Source organism: Bos indicus x Bos taurus, chromosome 21 (genome assembly GCF_003369695.1).
Source record: "Bos indicus x Bos taurus breed Angus x Brahman F1 hybrid chromosome 21, Bos_hybrid_MaternalHap_v2.0, whole genome shotgun sequence".
Lineage (NCBI taxonomy): Eukaryota > Metazoa > Chordata > Mammalia > Artiodactyla > Bovidae > Bos > Bos indicus x Bos taurus.
In genome coordinates, this window is record NC_040096.1 from 30,103,415 (window position 1) to 30,120,131 (window position 16,717).

A 16,717-nucleotide genomic window follows, 5' to 3' on the forward strand; every position below is an offset into this window, starting at 1 on the left:
ATATTTCTCCCGGCAATCTTGATTCCAGTTTGTGTTTCTTCCAGTCCAGCATTTCTCATGATGTATAAGCAAGGTGAAAAGACAGCCTTCAGAATGGGAGAAAAATAATAGCAAATGAAGCAACTGACAAACAACTAATCTCAAAAATATACAAGCAACTCCTGCAGCTCAATTCCAGAAAAATAAGCGACCCAATCAATAAATGGGCCAAAGAACTAAATAGACATTTCTCCAAAGAAGACATACAGATGGCTAACAAACCCATGAAAAGATGCTCAACATTACTCATTATCAGAGAAATGCAAATCAAAACCACAATGAGGTACCATTTTACGCCAGTCAGAATGGCTGCGATCCAAAAGTCTACAAGCAATAAATGCTGGAGAGGGTGTGGAGAAAAGGGAACCCTCTTACACTGTTGGTGGGAATGCAAACTAGTGCAGCCACTATGGAGAACAGTGTGGAGGTTCCTTAAAAAACTGGAAATAGAACTGCCATACGACCCAGCAATCCCACTGCTGGGCATACACACCGAGGAAACCAGAATTGAAAGAGACACGTGTACCCCAATGTTCATCACAGCACTGTTTATAATAGCCAGGACATGGAAGCAACCTAGATGTCCATCAGCAGATGAATGGATAAGAAAGCTGTGGTACATATACACAATGGAGTATTACTCAGCCATTAAGAAGAATACATTTGAATCAGTTCTAATGAGGTGGATGAAACTGGAGCCTATTATACAGAGTGAAGTAAGCCAGAAGGAAAAATACCAATACAGTATACTAACGCATATATATGGAATTTAGAAAGATGGTAACGACAACCCTGTATGCAAGACAGCAAAAGAGACACAGATGTATAGAACAGTCTTTTGGACTGTGTGGGGCAGGAGGATGATTTGGGAGAATGGCATTAAAACATGTATAATATCATACAAGAAATGAATCGCCAGTCCAGGTTCAATGAAGGATACAGGAAGCTTGGGGCTGGTGCACTGGGATGACCCAGAGGGATGGTGTGGGGAGGGAGGTGGGAGGGGGGTTCAGGATGGGGAACACTGTACACCCATGGCAGATGCATGCTGATGTATGGCAAAACCAATACAATATTGTAAAGTAAAAAAAATAATAATAAAAAAATTAAAAAAATAATGTTTAATCTTCATGTGTATGTATTTTTTACAGTTTTTTTATAATTTATATTTAGTCTGATCGTGTTGTGGTCAGAAAAGATGCTTTATAGGATTTCAACTTTCTTAAATTTACCAAGGTTTGATTTGTGACCCAAGATGTGACCTATCCTGACAATGTTCTGTGTATACTTGGGAAGTATGCTGCTGCTACTGCTGCTAAGTCGCTTCAGTCGTGTCCAACTCCGTGCGACCCCATAGACGGCAGCCCACCAGGCTCCCCCATCCCTGGGATTCTCCAGGCAAGAACACTGGAGTGGGTTGCCATTTCCTTCTCCAATGCATGAAAGTGAAAAGTGAAAGTGAAGTTGCTCAGTCGTGTCCGACTCTAGCGACCCCATGGACTGCAGCCCACCAGGCTTCTCCGTCCATGGGATTTTCCAAGCAAAAGTACTGGAGTGGGGTGCTTGGGAAGTATATTCTTTGGTATTTGGATGGGATGTCTTGAAGATATCAGTTGGGTTCATCTGGTCTAATGTGTCATTTAAGGCTATGTTTGCTTATAAATTTTCTGTTTTAATGATCCGTGCATTGGTGTAAGTAGGGTGTTAAAGTCCCCTACTATTATTGTGTTACTGTCTATTTCCCCTTTTATGTCTGTTAGTGTTTGCCTTATGTATTGAGGTGCTTCTATGTTGGGAGCATAAATATTCACAATTTTCATCTCTTCTTGAATTGATCCCTTGATCATTATGTAGCGTTCTTCTTTATCTCATGTAATATTCTTTAAGGTCTATTTTGTCTAATATGAGAATTGCTGCTCTGGCTTCCTTTTGATTTCCATTTGCATAGAGAATCTTTTCCCATCCTCTTACTTTCAATCTGTATGTGTCTCTAGGTCTGAAGTGGGGCTCTTGTAGACAGCATATATATAGGCTTGTTTTTGTATCCATTCAGCAACTCTGAGTCTTTTGGTTGAAGTGTTTAATCCATTTACATTTAACGTAATTATTATATATACATTCCTACTGACATTTTCTTAATTGTTCTGCATTTGCTTTTGTAGGTCTTTTCCTTCTCTTGTGTTTCCTGCCTATAGAAATCTGTTTAGCATTTGTTGTAAAGTTGCTTTGGTGGTGCTAAATACTCTTAACTTTTGCTTGTCTGTAAAACTTTTTATTTCTCTATCAATTTTGAATGAGCTCCTTGCTGGGTAATCTTGGTTGTAGATTTTTCCCTTTCATTACTTCAAATATATCCTGCCATTCCTTTCTGGCCTGCAGAGTTTCTGCTGAAAGATCAGCTGTTAACTGTATGGGGTTTCCTTTGTATGTTACATGTTGCTTTTCCCTTGCCTCTTTTAATATTTTTTCTTTGCATTTAATTTTTGTTGGTTGATTAATGTGTCTCAGGGTGTTTCTCCTTGGATGTTTCTCCTATTTCCTTTCCCATGTTAGGGAAAATGTCAACTATAATTTCTTCAAAAATTTTCTCAGACCCTTTCTTTTTCTCTTCTTCTTCTGGGACCCCTACCATTTGAATGTTGGTACATTTAATATTGTCCCAGAGGTCTCTGAGACTATCGTCAATTCTTTTCATTCTTTTTTTCTTTATTCTGCTCTTCAACAGTAATTTCTACCATATTATCTTCTAACTCATTTATCTGTTTTGCCTCAGGTATCCTGCCATTGATTTCCTCTAGAATATTTTTAATTTCAATAATTGTATTTTTGTCACTGTTTATTTATTCTTTATTTCTTCTAGATCTTTTTAAATGTGTTAAATGATTCTTGCATTTTCTCCATTCTACTTTTGAGATTTTGGATCATCTTTACTATCATTATTCTGAATTTTTTTCAGGTAGTTTGCCTATTACCTCTTCATTTGTTTAGTCTTAGGGGTTTTTACCTTGTTTCTTCATTTGTACAATAGTTCTCTGTCTTTTCACTTTATCTAACTTACTGTGTTTGAGGTTTCCTTTCCCTGGACTATAGGATCATAGTTCCTTTTGCTTTTGGTCTCTGGCCTCGTCAGGTAAGGTTTCTTCAATGTCTTGTGTAGGCTTTGTGTCAGGAGGGATTTGTGCCTGTGTTCTGGTGGGAGAAGGTAAGTATTTCCCTCTGATAGAGCTGTGTGAGGTGGTATGATTTGGGGTGTCTGTGGAATGCCTGTCTGCTGATGATTAGGTTTGTGATCTTACCTTGCTTGTTGTTTGGGTGAGGCTTCCAGTGCTGGGTGCTGTCAGCAGTTAGGTGGTGCCGAGTCTTGAATATAGGCAGAGGCCTTCATGCGAGTTCTCACTAATTAATACTCCCTAGGGTCAGGAGTTTTCTGGCAGTCTAGTGCCCTGGACTCAGCATTCCCAACCCAGAGGTTCAGGCCCAATCTCTGGTCAAGAAACCCCTAAAAAGCTGATTGTTATGGCAATAAAGGGGATTTAAACAAACAAAACAAAACAGAAAAAATAGAAAAAAAAAATGAACCCCAGATAAATGGTGAATGCAAAATCAGAAATACAGAATATAGAAACATGAACATACACACACAAACACATACACACAAACAACCAAAACCAACACAGTCTGAAGTGAATGACATACCGAGAGAGTGGCCCAGTGAGCAAAGGAAACCAGAATTGTTATCAATCAATTAAAAACAAAACCAAACCAAAACCAAGACCAAAGCAGAGTGTCAACTAAGGAATAAAGCAAAGAAAACAAATCAAACTAACAAACATAGTGGAAAAATAGAAAGAAAAGAATAGAAAAGTAAAGTTAAATAATGTATATAAATATATATTAAATGATAACTACAACAAGAAAAGAGCAAAACAAAACAAAAACAAACAAACAAAATCACAGAACTGCAGAAAGCCAAAGTAGAAGTAAAGGCAATTAAAAGTGTGATTTTTTAAAAAGTTCTCAAAAGCCTAAACAGAGATAATAATGATAAAAATAACAAACCACAGCTACAGAGAAAAAAAAGAAAAAGAAAAAAATCCTAAACCAACTACAGAAAAATCAAAATATAAGAATAGTAATAAATGTTTTCCTTGAGTCTCAGCTGTCAGCATCTTTTCCCCCTCTGTGAACCATGGCCCACCTCTGCTTCCCTAGGAGACCCTCCAGTACTGGGTGGGGGTGGGGGGCTGGTCTCTCTGGACCTACTGTGGTGACAGCTGAACCTATTCTGGCCCTGCTCCTAAGTGTTCTTGCCTCCAGTTTCACAGCTTCCAGAGCTAGGGCATTTTCTTTTGTGGGAACACTCATTGTCCTTTTATATATTCCTTAGAATCAGAGTCTACCTAATTGATCATGTGGATTTAATCTACAGCGTTTACAGCTGGTGGAAAGGTTTTTGGTCCTCTTCCTTAGCCACTCCGCCCCTGGGGCTCAGTTGTGGTTTTATCCCCACCTCTGCATGTGGGTCATCCATGGGAGTCTGCTCTTGAGGCTGTCCTGGAGGATTTGGGACTGCCCCAGTGAGCAACGGGCATGGAGGTGGTGTGGCTGCTTGAATCACAGAGCCCCTGTTAGTGCCAAATTTGCAGGGAAGCTGATAGCCATGGGTGTGGGAGATATCGCACCATTAGGGATTTTCCCCAGCCTCTGGTAACTCTGCCCCAGTGAGGGCCAAGCATAGAGGTGGCATGGCTGCTTTGATCAGAGACCCCAGAGGCACCAGGTGCACCATGAAGCCAGCAGCCACAGGTGTAGAAGATATGGTGCTTTTAGAAAACTAGTCTCTGGTAGCTGGCATTCAAAGGGCCACCCTCTCTGTTGGTCTTTCTCTGTTGGTCAGCTGTTGGCGCCAACAAGTGGGAAGAGAAAGCCTGCACGTGACTCAGCAGTCATGCCCTGCCTGTATAGCTGCCAGGCTTCCCTCCAAAGGCATTCCCTGCCACAGTTTCCTCTCTCCCATCACCTCAGGCCATCACCCCATAGTCAACAGCAGTCCTCGCCCTGGAATTGCTCTCCATTCCCTACACTCCTGCTGCCAGCAGTGACTTGTATCACTGTCCAAGGTACGTAGGGCCACGGCATGGATTGTCTGTGTGGTTCTCACTCTATTCAGAGTATCACAGATCAGCTGTTTCACTCTCTGACAGCTTCAAGTGCTTTCCCTCTGTCCCAACTGATTGCCCTGACATGGAGATTTCAGCTCCCTCAGTCCCCAGGTACAGATCCAGCCCCGCTCACTCTCCTCCTCTTTTTCCCTTCCTTCCTTCATCCTACTGAGTTTTGCATGGCTCTATATATTCCTTTCCAGTGGTCAGGGACTCCTGCCAACTCTTAGCTGGTGCTCTGTGAGATCTTCTACATCTGAAGATGTATTCCTGATGCATCCGTGGAGAGAGATGCACTCCACTTCCCATGCCATCTTCAAGACCCTCCAAACTTAAGTTTTTGAGGAGCCAATCTGTGGGGTAGGGGTTGGGTGGGCATGGTTAATGGGTATCTTATAGTTAAATTTGTATTCCCTTCATTGTTACTAAGGTTAATTACCTTTCCATATATTGATTTGTCATGTGGGCTTCCTATAAACTTCACATTCATATGATTTGCCAAATTTTTTCTTGTTCTGTGAATCTTTAATTATTTGGATATGTTCATTTTCTATTCTGAATGTCAGTTCCTTGTTCATTATATATTTTCCAAAATTTTCTCCTGTTCTGTCTAACTTTGAAGTTTTTACAGGATTTGTGTTGTCATTCAGTTTATTTATTGATTTGGCACTTTCGCTGTTATTCATTTCATCAAATTTTTCTATGATGGCTTTTGCTTTTTGTATTTTAAGAAGACTTTCTGTATGAGTCAGGACAGGCTAAATGCTACAACAATCGTCCCCCAAACTCTGGTGCTTTAACACAGTACAGTTTTACTTTTTGCCATATGTCAGTCAGCGCAGTGTGGGTAGCATGGAGAGCTCTCTCTCCCTTCCTTGCTCCCCCATCTCACCTCTCCTCTCCTCCTTCCCTCTCCTCCTCCTTTTCCCTCTCTCTCCCTTCTTCCTGTGCTTCCTGTTCTTCTTCCTCTCTTCCTCCCCCTCCCCACCCCTTCCTCCTTCTTATTCTCCTCTCTCTTTCTCTCTCAGTCTATTTTATACACACATAAACACACACATTTTCCATCCTCTCCCTGGTCTCTCTGTCTGCCCCTTTCCACACTACTTTAATCACAGTACTTTTATGTTTGATGTGTGGTAGAACAGACTTCTGAATCCACTTTGATCTTTATCAAAAGTGCTTTGGAATTTCTTGCTTCTTTATTCTTCTTTGTTTTAGAAACTGTCATATTCCATAACAGGTCTGTTCTGGTGGTATTGAAGTTATGGTATGAATTAGAATCTTAAAAATAGTCTTCTCATCCTTTTAGTTTTCTTTCTCGCCTTAAATATTGTTTTCTGTCCAAACAGAGAGTTTATTTCATGTTTGATGTGTGAACCCTAGTTAATTATAGAAACTTTTAATGAAGTGGATCTTTTGTTTTTTATAAAAATGATTAATTGGCTAATGTTGGTATGTTAAAAAGGTATTGATTTTTTTTATGTTGGTCTTGTTCCAGCCATTTAAAATGTTCTTCTTTGTTCTAAGACTTGGTCATGGGCTTGTTCTAAATTTGGATGGCACTGCTTCTAAAGTTTGTATTATTAGGTAGGATAATTGTTATAAGTTTGGAATACCCTTTAATAAGTAAAGGAAGTTTTCTTCTATTCCTCGTTTATTTTGAGTTGTATAATGAATGATGTGAGCTTTTTGGCATCTTTTGAGATGATCATATGGTTTTTCTTCTGGAAAGTGTTAATATAGCATACTCACATTAGGATCATGTTTGGCTGTTAGTAACAGAGAGAAGAAATAATAGGGAATTTAGTAGGAGGGAAATTTTGCTTCTCTCTCATGAGTCTGGGGTAAGCATTTCAGGGATGGCAATTCCACGAATCCCCAGGACTGCCTTCCTGCCTTCTGAATCTCCCTGTACCCTTATCTCCATTATCCTATTGGGGCTAGGGCTCCAGAGTCCTTTGTCTTTCTCTGTCTTTTTCTACAGTTGGATTCACTTACCCATCTTTTAAGGTTTTCATCCATGTTTATAAATGACATTCAGTTCAGTTCAGTTCAGTCGCTCACTCGTGTCCAACTCTTTGCGACCCCATGAATCGCAGCACCCAGGCCTCCCTGTCCATCACCAACTCCCGGAGTTCACTCAAACTCACGTCCATTGAGTCAGTGATGCCATCCAACCATCTCATCCTCTGTTGTCCCCTTCTCCTCCTGCCCCCAATCCCTCCCAGCATCAGAGTCTTTTCCAATGAGTCAACTCTTCGCATGAGGTGGCCAAAGTACTGGAGTTTCAGCTTTAGCATCATTCCTTCCAAAGAAATCCCAGGGCTGATCTCCTTCAGAATGGACTGGTTGGATCTCCTTGCAGTCCAAGGGACTCTCAAGAGTCTTCTCCAACACCACAGTTCAAAAGCATCAATTCTTCAGTGCTCAGCCTTCTTCACAGTCCAACTCTCACATCCATACATGACCACAGGAAAAACCATAGCCTTGACTAGATGGACCTTTCTTGGCAAAGTAATGTCTCTGCTTTTGAATATGCTATCTAGGTTGGACATAACTTTCCTTCCAAGGAGTAAGCGTCTTTTAATTTCATGGCTGCAGTCACCATCTGCAGTGATTTTGGAGCCTAGAAAAATAAAGTCTGACACTGTTTCCACTGTTTCCCCATCTATTTCCCATGAAGTGATGGGACCGGATGCCATGATCTTCGTTTTCTGAATGTTGAGCTTTAAGCCAACTTTTTCACTTTCCACTTTCACTTTCATCAAGAGGCTTTTTAGTTCCTCTTCACTTTCTGCTGTAAGGGTGGTGTCATCTGCATATCTGAGGTTACTGATATTTCTCCTGGCAATCTTGATTCCAGCTTGTGTTTCTTCCAGTCCAGCGTTTCTCATGATGTACTCTGCATAGAAGTTAAATAAGCAGGGTGATAATATACAGCCTTGATGTACTCCTTTTCCTATTTGGAACCAGTGTGTTGTTCCATGTCCAGTTCTAACTCTTGCTTCCTGACCTGCATACAGATTTCTCAAGAGGCAGGTCAGGTGGTCTGGTATTCCCATCTCTTTCAGAATTTTCCACAGTTTATTGTGATCCACACAGTCATTAGCCCATGACTTTTTCTCTTTTCTGTTCTTTCTTTTCTAATTTTGACATCTGAATTATTCTCCCTTTATGTAGCAAGTAGGAATCTAAGGTCAGCTATAAATCACAAAGCATTTGACTTACTTGGCTAGAACTGGTAGGTATTTATTAGAGAAGAATGATGGGAAGTCCAGAGGGGTGAAGTCTAGGGCCTGGGCAAAGTTCAGTGTTACCATCAGGATTGGACGTGTTACTCCACCAACCTGCATGTTGGGTCATCCTCTGGCTTTCTCAAAGACCGAAGATGGCAGATATACTTGGAGATGGTATTTCCTTGCCTAAGGCAGAAAGAAGGAAGAAAGCCAGTGGGAAAGGACTATGTCAGTTAAGCCTGACCGCTTCTATCAGGGAAGCAACGGCTTTCCCATAAACTCAACACGGTTGACTCCTGTCTCTATCAACATAGACCTGAATCATTCAGTGCAGCTGCATCCGGATTGGTGAATCTGAGTTCAAGGAGGGGAGATTTCAATGACCAACTCTGAACCATTTGGATTCATTACCCAGTACTAGGAATATTGTCAGTCTCTAAAAGTCAAAGGTTCTCCACTGCAACCTGATAAACCAAGACTTTACCAGTGGTAGGTGAGTAGGTATGGAGTAGGCAACATCTAAGAAAATGAATGAGTACTTTCCTATTTCTTTCTACACTCTTGATCTATTTTTCACTGTTACCAAATCTTTGTGTCTTTGTTTGCCTAGCACAGTACATGTCCATTCTCTACTCAGAAACTCCCAGTGGTTTCCTACTGGCCTCATGTTAGAATCTAGCTTCTCACCTTGACAGCCCACAGGTCTGACCCTGACCTTCACCTGTAGTCACCATGCCCATAGTTCTCCTGCTTCTGGTATCTCTGGACCCAGAGACATACAGATGTGTTTTTGCCTTTTGGCCTGTGCTCATAGTGTCCATCCAGCTTGGAATGTCTTCTATTCAGCCTTCCTAAATCCTCAAAAACTCATCCTACATTTGGCCTTTTCATTCTGCCAGGCAGAAGGAACTGACTCTTTCTAGTATCCTAATTTTTTTTATAAATCATATTATAGCATTTATACCAGTCTAAGTTGAATAATGGTTATTTTCATGTACACCCATCAGATGGAGTAGGAACTTGGATTTAGTATTTTTATTTTATTTGTTCACTCAGCAGATTTATTTAACATCTGGTATATTCCAACTTGTGGTGAGGTTAGTGCAAAAAAATAGGAACCCTGACCTTCGGGACAACCCTCACAGAGAGAGACGAGGAGGCACGTAGGTCAGCAGTGGCAGCCCAGGACCCACACACATACTTGAAGTGTTCCTTTCATGTCAGTGAGACCATGGAAGGAGCCTGACCCTTTAGGCTTTTTTTTTTTAAGACTCTTTTAACTTGTTAGCAGATATACCTTTTCCCAGAAGACCTGGATAAAATGATTAAAATCAACAGGGGAAGTATAAATCTGATTAATGAGTTGTTTAGATCTTTTTAAACCCTTGTTGATGGCACATTGGTCTGGTTCAGACATACATTTTATGCCTGTGTAACAGCTAGATTTGTGAGCCTGGAGAGTAAAAGCATAAATCCTTTAAAGCAAGGGAATCTTGCAAGCATTCCAATGCTGAAGGCTTGAATTGTGCAGGGAAGCTCTGCTGGAGATTTTCAAGGATGCAAATAATGTTCTGACATCCAAGCGCCCTTAGAAGGTGATCATTCCTGATGTGGGCACCCTCCACAGTTCCACGGACATTACTGTCCTCTAAAAGTGAGCATAAATAATGCCATGTCTTGTGCCCTTAAAACTTTACTTCCATGTTTAAGTATTATCTTCAAAATGAGTGATTATTATTCCTTGTGGATTCTCTAATCGTCTTCTCTTAATGTGAGTCCAAGGTAGGAAGCAGCATGGGAAGAACAGTCTGTAACTCTTTGGGGTTCATGAGCCTTAGTGTGATGATACCTATACATCTGTTCCCATACTAAGAACTGTTGAAGATTTTTAGAGACTTAACCTATTAATGTGTCATTTCCATGTACACAATATAAAACCTCAGTAGATCCTCCACTTAGTACTATTAGCAAAAATATAAGTTTTAGGAGAGACTTTTTTCCATCTTTCCATCCTAGGAGAAAAATCATTAAAATGTATGACTGAGTGTCTACTAAGGAAATAGTTTACTTCTGATCATACACTGATGCACGTGCTGTGTTTTAAAGGTGCTGGACATTTGGACCTCGGAATGTCTGAAGGCCCCATACCATTATAAAGGGTTGGTGAACAGTGACCTTAGGTCTAAGTGGGTCTTTGTGGGAGTCATAACTCTGCTACTGAGCTCTCTGATCTTCAGTAAGATGGAACAGAGCCACTTGCCTTGTGGAGTTGTTGTCTGAATGAGAGTTAACCCACCTATAAAGTCCTCAGTATACCCCGTGTCATCCTGGGCCCTTGACAAATCGTAGTTATTTTCCTCATTTAGCTATAGAGAGAATTTACACCCACGGGAAGAATGTTTTTCATTGTCCAGCTCCTTTCAAATAAATTGGAAAGCCAAGATGAAATGGTTAAATCTGTAGTAAAATACAGTCTAACACAATTGAATCCTACAGAAAGTCTAAACAGTAATTTCCACAGGAAAAAATAAATAGGGAAAGTTGTAAAGGGTTTCCTTCAGAAGAAGCATCAGGAATAGATTGATTCACAGGGAATATCTACCTAACATTTAAATGCCAGGTGAGTCCAGTACTACTTAGGCCATTGCAAGAGAATTGAGAAAGAAGATAAGCCTATGGTTTTGCTCTGTGTATAGGATGTTAACCATAAAACTGTCAAATTTACACAAAAGATTGCACATAAAAATAAAAGCCATATATCAAGTTAATACATTAATATGAAAATAGGAGTTTTAAATAAAAACTAGTGAACTGAAGAAAAACGCACATAGGAAATGAAATACCAACAAATGATTAAAGATTTATTTATTCTAGAAGTATGAGTAAAGCTTAATATTAGAAGTTAATTGATAGAATTCATTATATTAATAGATATTAAGAAAAAAAATTATGTGAAAATCAACATCCATCCATAATAAAGCTACTCAATAAGGTATATGGGTACTTTCTAAACGTATGTACGAATATGCATATAGCCCAAAAGTCAGTAGCCAGCATCTTACTCAGTGTGGCAATTCTACTAAAGTTAGGAGAAAAGCAAAAATGCCCATCCTCTATGAATAGTTAATAGTATATTGAATTAGTTCAGTCAGAGAACTGACTGAACAAGAGAAGAAAGAGAAGTTAGAGCAAGAGAAAGAGAGCAAGAGAAGAAAGAGGGTTAAAACCTGAAAATTCAGAGCAAGATAATCTCTGTTTGCATAAGATGTGATTGTATATCTAGCAAAATGAAAAATAAGGGGGAATAAATAACCAACGGATAAATTTCTATAAACACTAAGTAAGAATTTAGTAAAAGAACAGGATATAAATTTAACAACCAGAAGTCAATAGTTTTGTTTAGAAATATGATAACCAGTTAACACACATATTGGGAGAAAAGATACCTTTTTTGGATATCTAGGCATAAATATGGGGTTCCCTGGTGGCTCAGTGGTAAAGAACCCACCTACCTATGCAGGAGATACGGGTTCTATCCCTGAGTTGAGAAGATCCCCGGAGAATGTAATGGCAACCCACTCCAGTAACTTGCCTGGGAAATCCCATGAACAGAGGTGCCTGTTGGGCTATAGTCCTTGGGATCACAAAAGAGTTGGACATGACGTAGTGACTAAACAATAGTCAAGGCATAATTTAAACAGAAAAATACAGAAATAGACCCAATTGTATATGCAAACATACCATATAGCAATGAAAGCATCTGAGATTAGAAGGGCTTCCCCACTGATGGGTTTTGCTCTTAAGTTGTGTTGAAACAGTTGGATAGACAGGTAAAATGCTAAAATTGAATCCATTCCTCACTTGATACTCCAAGATCAAGTCCAACTGCATCAGTGCTTTCAATATGAAAAATAAAACCCTTTAATAGATAATTTTCAGAGCAGTTTTAAGTATACAGCAAAGCTGAGCAGAAGGTGTGGACTGTTACCATGTAACTCCTGTCCCCACACACATGGCCTCCACCTCTGTCAGCATCCCACACCAAGGCAATACGTGTGTTACAATCGATGAACTGACACTGGCACATCCTTATCACCCAAAGTCCATAATGTCCATTGAGGTTCACTCTTGGTGTTGTGCATTTGTTGGTTCGAAACCTTGGGCGTTCTCAGGGTGAAATCCAAAACTGGCCCACATTCTCGTATGTAATGAAACTAACTTACCCAAGCAAAGGGACAAATGCTTGGAGTGCTTTCTAGGAAGCTGGGCCGTCCTTTGTTTTAATTGGTTGTATAAACCTTAGGAACTTATCATTTAAACTTGACATCAACTTGCTGATTTAATTAGAAACGAAAGCCTAATATGTAATAAAATGGGAGGAGAGTGCAGTTTTAGCCATATTTCCCAAAGCATGGAATGAGCCAGGCCCCCAGCCTCCACATGTGACACCCACAGTGCTGTGTGTGTGTGCATGTGCAAGGGAGAGCCTGAGAAATCAGTGTGTCAAGAGGCCCTCTTCTGTGGCAGTTGCTTCTGTCTTCTCTGGTTGGGGTTCCTGTGTATGTAGTGTGACAGAGTTTACGCTGTTGCAGGGGTTCAGGCAGCACTGCTGGGGCCGAGCATGGCTAGGGTTGATCGGGGGTCAGCAGGACACTGAGGGGAGCCACACAGGAGACACCCCATATGTGGCAGGCAGTCCAGAGCACCTGGACTGGGCATGCAGAACACCCTCTCGGGACTGTGACTGTGCGGAGTCAGGGGCCTGGGAGGGAGGGAAGGAGGGAGCCAGGGGTGTGAGGGGCTAGGCCAGGCTGCAGGGACCCAGAGAGAAGGGCAGGGGAAGCACCTCTGTGCTCTGGGCTTCCAAGTGACCCTTGAGAGGCTCCCAGCAGGAGAGCTGTCGGTCCAGTCTGTCTGCCTATGGAGGAGAAGGTCAAGGGCAGGAGACAGCTCTCATCCCAAGGGAAAGACCAGGGTACATCTCAACAGCGCTGCCTAGCTCTCCCTTCTCAAACCTCCATCACCTCACACACAGAGAGGAATCATGCAAATACCTACTCAATAGATAACAAGGACCTACTGTGTAGCACAGGGAACTGTACTCAATATCTTGTAATAACCTATAAAGGAAAAAAATTCTGAAAAAGAATATATGTATATATATCTGAATCACTTTGCTGTATACCTGAAACTAACACAATATTGTAAATCAAATATATACTTCATTAAAAATAAATAAATCATATGTTAAAATCTATAACATTTTTTAAATTAGCGTACCAATTATTTTTTTAAAATACCTATCAAGGATAAAGAGCATGTCCCCCAACATGGTTTAGGAAAATGCCTAGCCAGGGGCCTGGTCCTTGGAACATGGGCAGTGATTGGCCAGAAACAGAATATTCTGGCCAAAGCCCTATATTTTGCAGGGAGAGGACAGAGCCCAGGGATGGGCTTGGATGGTCACCTTGAATCCCCTCCCGGGTTCTCCCCAGGGTCCTACTGTGCATTTTCAGGCTTTTCTGGACTCAGGGACTAAGGTACAGCCAGGAAAGAGGGTGTTGGTCACCCTGCCTGTGTCTGAGAGTGATAGGGGGCGGGAGGGGGGGCACTTGGTGCCTCTGTTGCTCTCGGGAGCAGGCACCTACCTGTCTGGGTGCACGCCTACATGTAATCAGTTAGCAAGCTTTCTGGTATGCCCAGCAGGACTGGCTGAGGGCAGCACACACCCCTTCTGCCATCCAAGCTAGCTCTTCAGTACTTCCAGAGGCAGCAGTTCTGCTCCTCAGTGGAGACTTGGGCAGGCGAGGGTGGTCCTCATCATCACAGGTTGGATAATAGCTCGCACTTACTGAGCATGCCCTGTGGGCCAGTGTGTTTCATGCACTAACTCCTTCAGACTTTAGACCAGTTAAGAGGTACTGTTATGATTCTGATCCACCAGTGAGGAAACTGAAACAGTATACCTGAGGCCTCACAGGAGTGGTGATGGAGCTATTTTGGCACTGAGAGAGGCTGATTCCAGGCCCAAGCCCCATCCCTGGACTGCACTGCCTCTCCCAAGACAAAGCCACAGTTGAAAGAGCTTGACATGCCCCTGTCCCCAGGACAGTAGGCAAGACCCTCAGAGAAGTTCTGTCCAGGGGCAAGATGCAGAGCCTGGACATGGCCTCCCTGGTCCTCACAGGATTAGGACAGGCCAGGGGTGCCTTGGCCATGAAGGGTGGGTCATGGGACCCAGCAGTGCTCTCTGGAGGACTGGCATGAGGGGGCAGGGGTGAGGATGGCCAATATGGCTGGGAGCCCATGTCCCCATTGGCCTGGCTCCTCCTGTGTCATCACAGTGCTTGAATGTGGGGCCTCTGTGTGGTGGGGGCATTAGATTTAAGAAATAAGTCTTGGATTTCCCTGGTGGTCCAGTGGTTAAGAATCTGCCTGCCAATGCAGGGGACATGGGTTCAGTCCTTGGCCCAGGAAGATTCTAAGGCCATGCTGCAACTACTAAAGCCTACTTGCCCTAGAGACCATGCTCTGCAACAAAAGAAGACACCACCAGGAGAAACATGTGCACCACGACTAGAGAGTAGCCCCCACTCGCCGCAACTAGAGAAAGCCCACAGCCAATAGCAAAGACCCAGCACAGCCAAAAATAAATAAATGATAGTTTTTTAATAAAAGAAGGAAGTCTTCAAGGGGACATGCACATTAACCTCTTGCTGCACCAATGTTTATACTTGAATGTGGTGAAAAGTTCTTTTGAGGTCCACCCTTTAATTTCTGTCTGTGCAGAGGACAGGGCACAGAGGAGGAGGTGTGGCATGAGTCTTCATTACAGCACTGGTGAGAGCCAGTCTCGGTCTCAGCACAGGGCCTGGTGTAAGTGTAGAAATGGTGTAAGCTGAGTCATACACAGCGGCCCAAAGGTGGAACCAACCAAGTGTGCAGCTACAGATGATGGCTCCACAAGGTGTGGTCTATCCATACAGTGGAATGTTATTCAGCCTTGTTGTGGCCGCATGGTATATCCTCCCAAAATTCATGTCCCAAAGCCCTAACCCCCCAGCGTGATGGTATTAGGAGGTGGAACCAGCGGGAGGTAACTGGGTTTAGATGAGATTGTGAGGATGGAGCCCCCATGTTGCTATTTGTGTCCTTGCCACAGGCGGACCCAGGGAGAAGGTGGCATCTGCAGCCAGAATATGGGCTCTCACCAGATGCCAGATCTGCCAGCACCTTGATCTCAGACTCGCCAGCCTCCAGAACTATGAGAAATCCATGTCCCTTGTTTGAGCCATCCAATCTGTGGCATTTTGTGACAGCATCCTCAACTAAGATGAGCCTTAAAATGAAAAGAAATCCCAACACTTGCAACAACACACGTGCACCTTGGAAGACCCCATGCTGAGCAAAATAAACCAGTCAACAGGGGACAAATGTTACGTGACTTGTTAAGAGGATCCTGGAACTGTCAAACTTAGAAACAACGTAGAGCGATGGTTTCCAGGGGCTGGGGGGACGGAAAGGGAGTTCACGTTTAATGGGGCAGAGTTTCCACTGGAGAACATGAAAAAGTTCCAGAGATGATGGTGGTGATGATGGGTGCATAATAATGTAGAACATATTTAATGTCACTGAAATGCACTCTTTTTTTTTTTTTTACATCCCCTAGTAAAAACAAGTGTTGTCATCCTGTTGACGCCACCAAAGCCTGTTAGGACTATTAATTTTGTTGTTCATTTAGGCATGCATGGTTGCCACAGTAACAGCAATCTCATAGTTCCTTCAAGCCCTCTGTGCAGTGAGCATCTGTTGAGAGTCCTATGAAGGTGCCATGGTTTCTATCCTTCCTGTCACAGATTGAACCCCTGCCTTGCTCTCTCTTTTTTTTTTTTTTTCAGATCTTCATTTCTTTTTTTTTTTTTAATTTTATTTTATTTTTAAACCTTACATAATTGTATTAGTTTTGCCAAATATCAAAATGAATCCACCACAGGTATACATGTGTTCCCCATCCTGAACCCTCGTCCCTCCTCCCTCCCCACACCATCCCTCTGGGTCATCCCAGTGCACCAGCCCCAAGCATCCAGCATCGTGCATTGAACCTGGACTGGCATCTCGTTTCATACATGACATTTCATATGTTTCAATGCCATTCTCCCAAATCTTCCCACCCTCTCCCTCTCCCACAGAGTCCATAAGACTGTTCTATACATCAGTGTCTCTTTTGCTGTCTCGTACACCGGGTTATTGTTACCATCTTTCTAAATTCCATATATATGC

The 16,717-nt window shown here is 42.2% G+C and overlaps 1 protein-coding gene across 2 annotated transcripts in view; it reads left to right on the top strand.

Moving 5' to 3' along the window:
• The window catches only part of OTUD7A (OTU deubiquitinase 7A), a 403,690-nt gene that overhangs the window by 218,771 nt on the left and 168,202 nt on the right, over window positions 1–16,717 (top strand). The window lies entirely within an intron of this gene.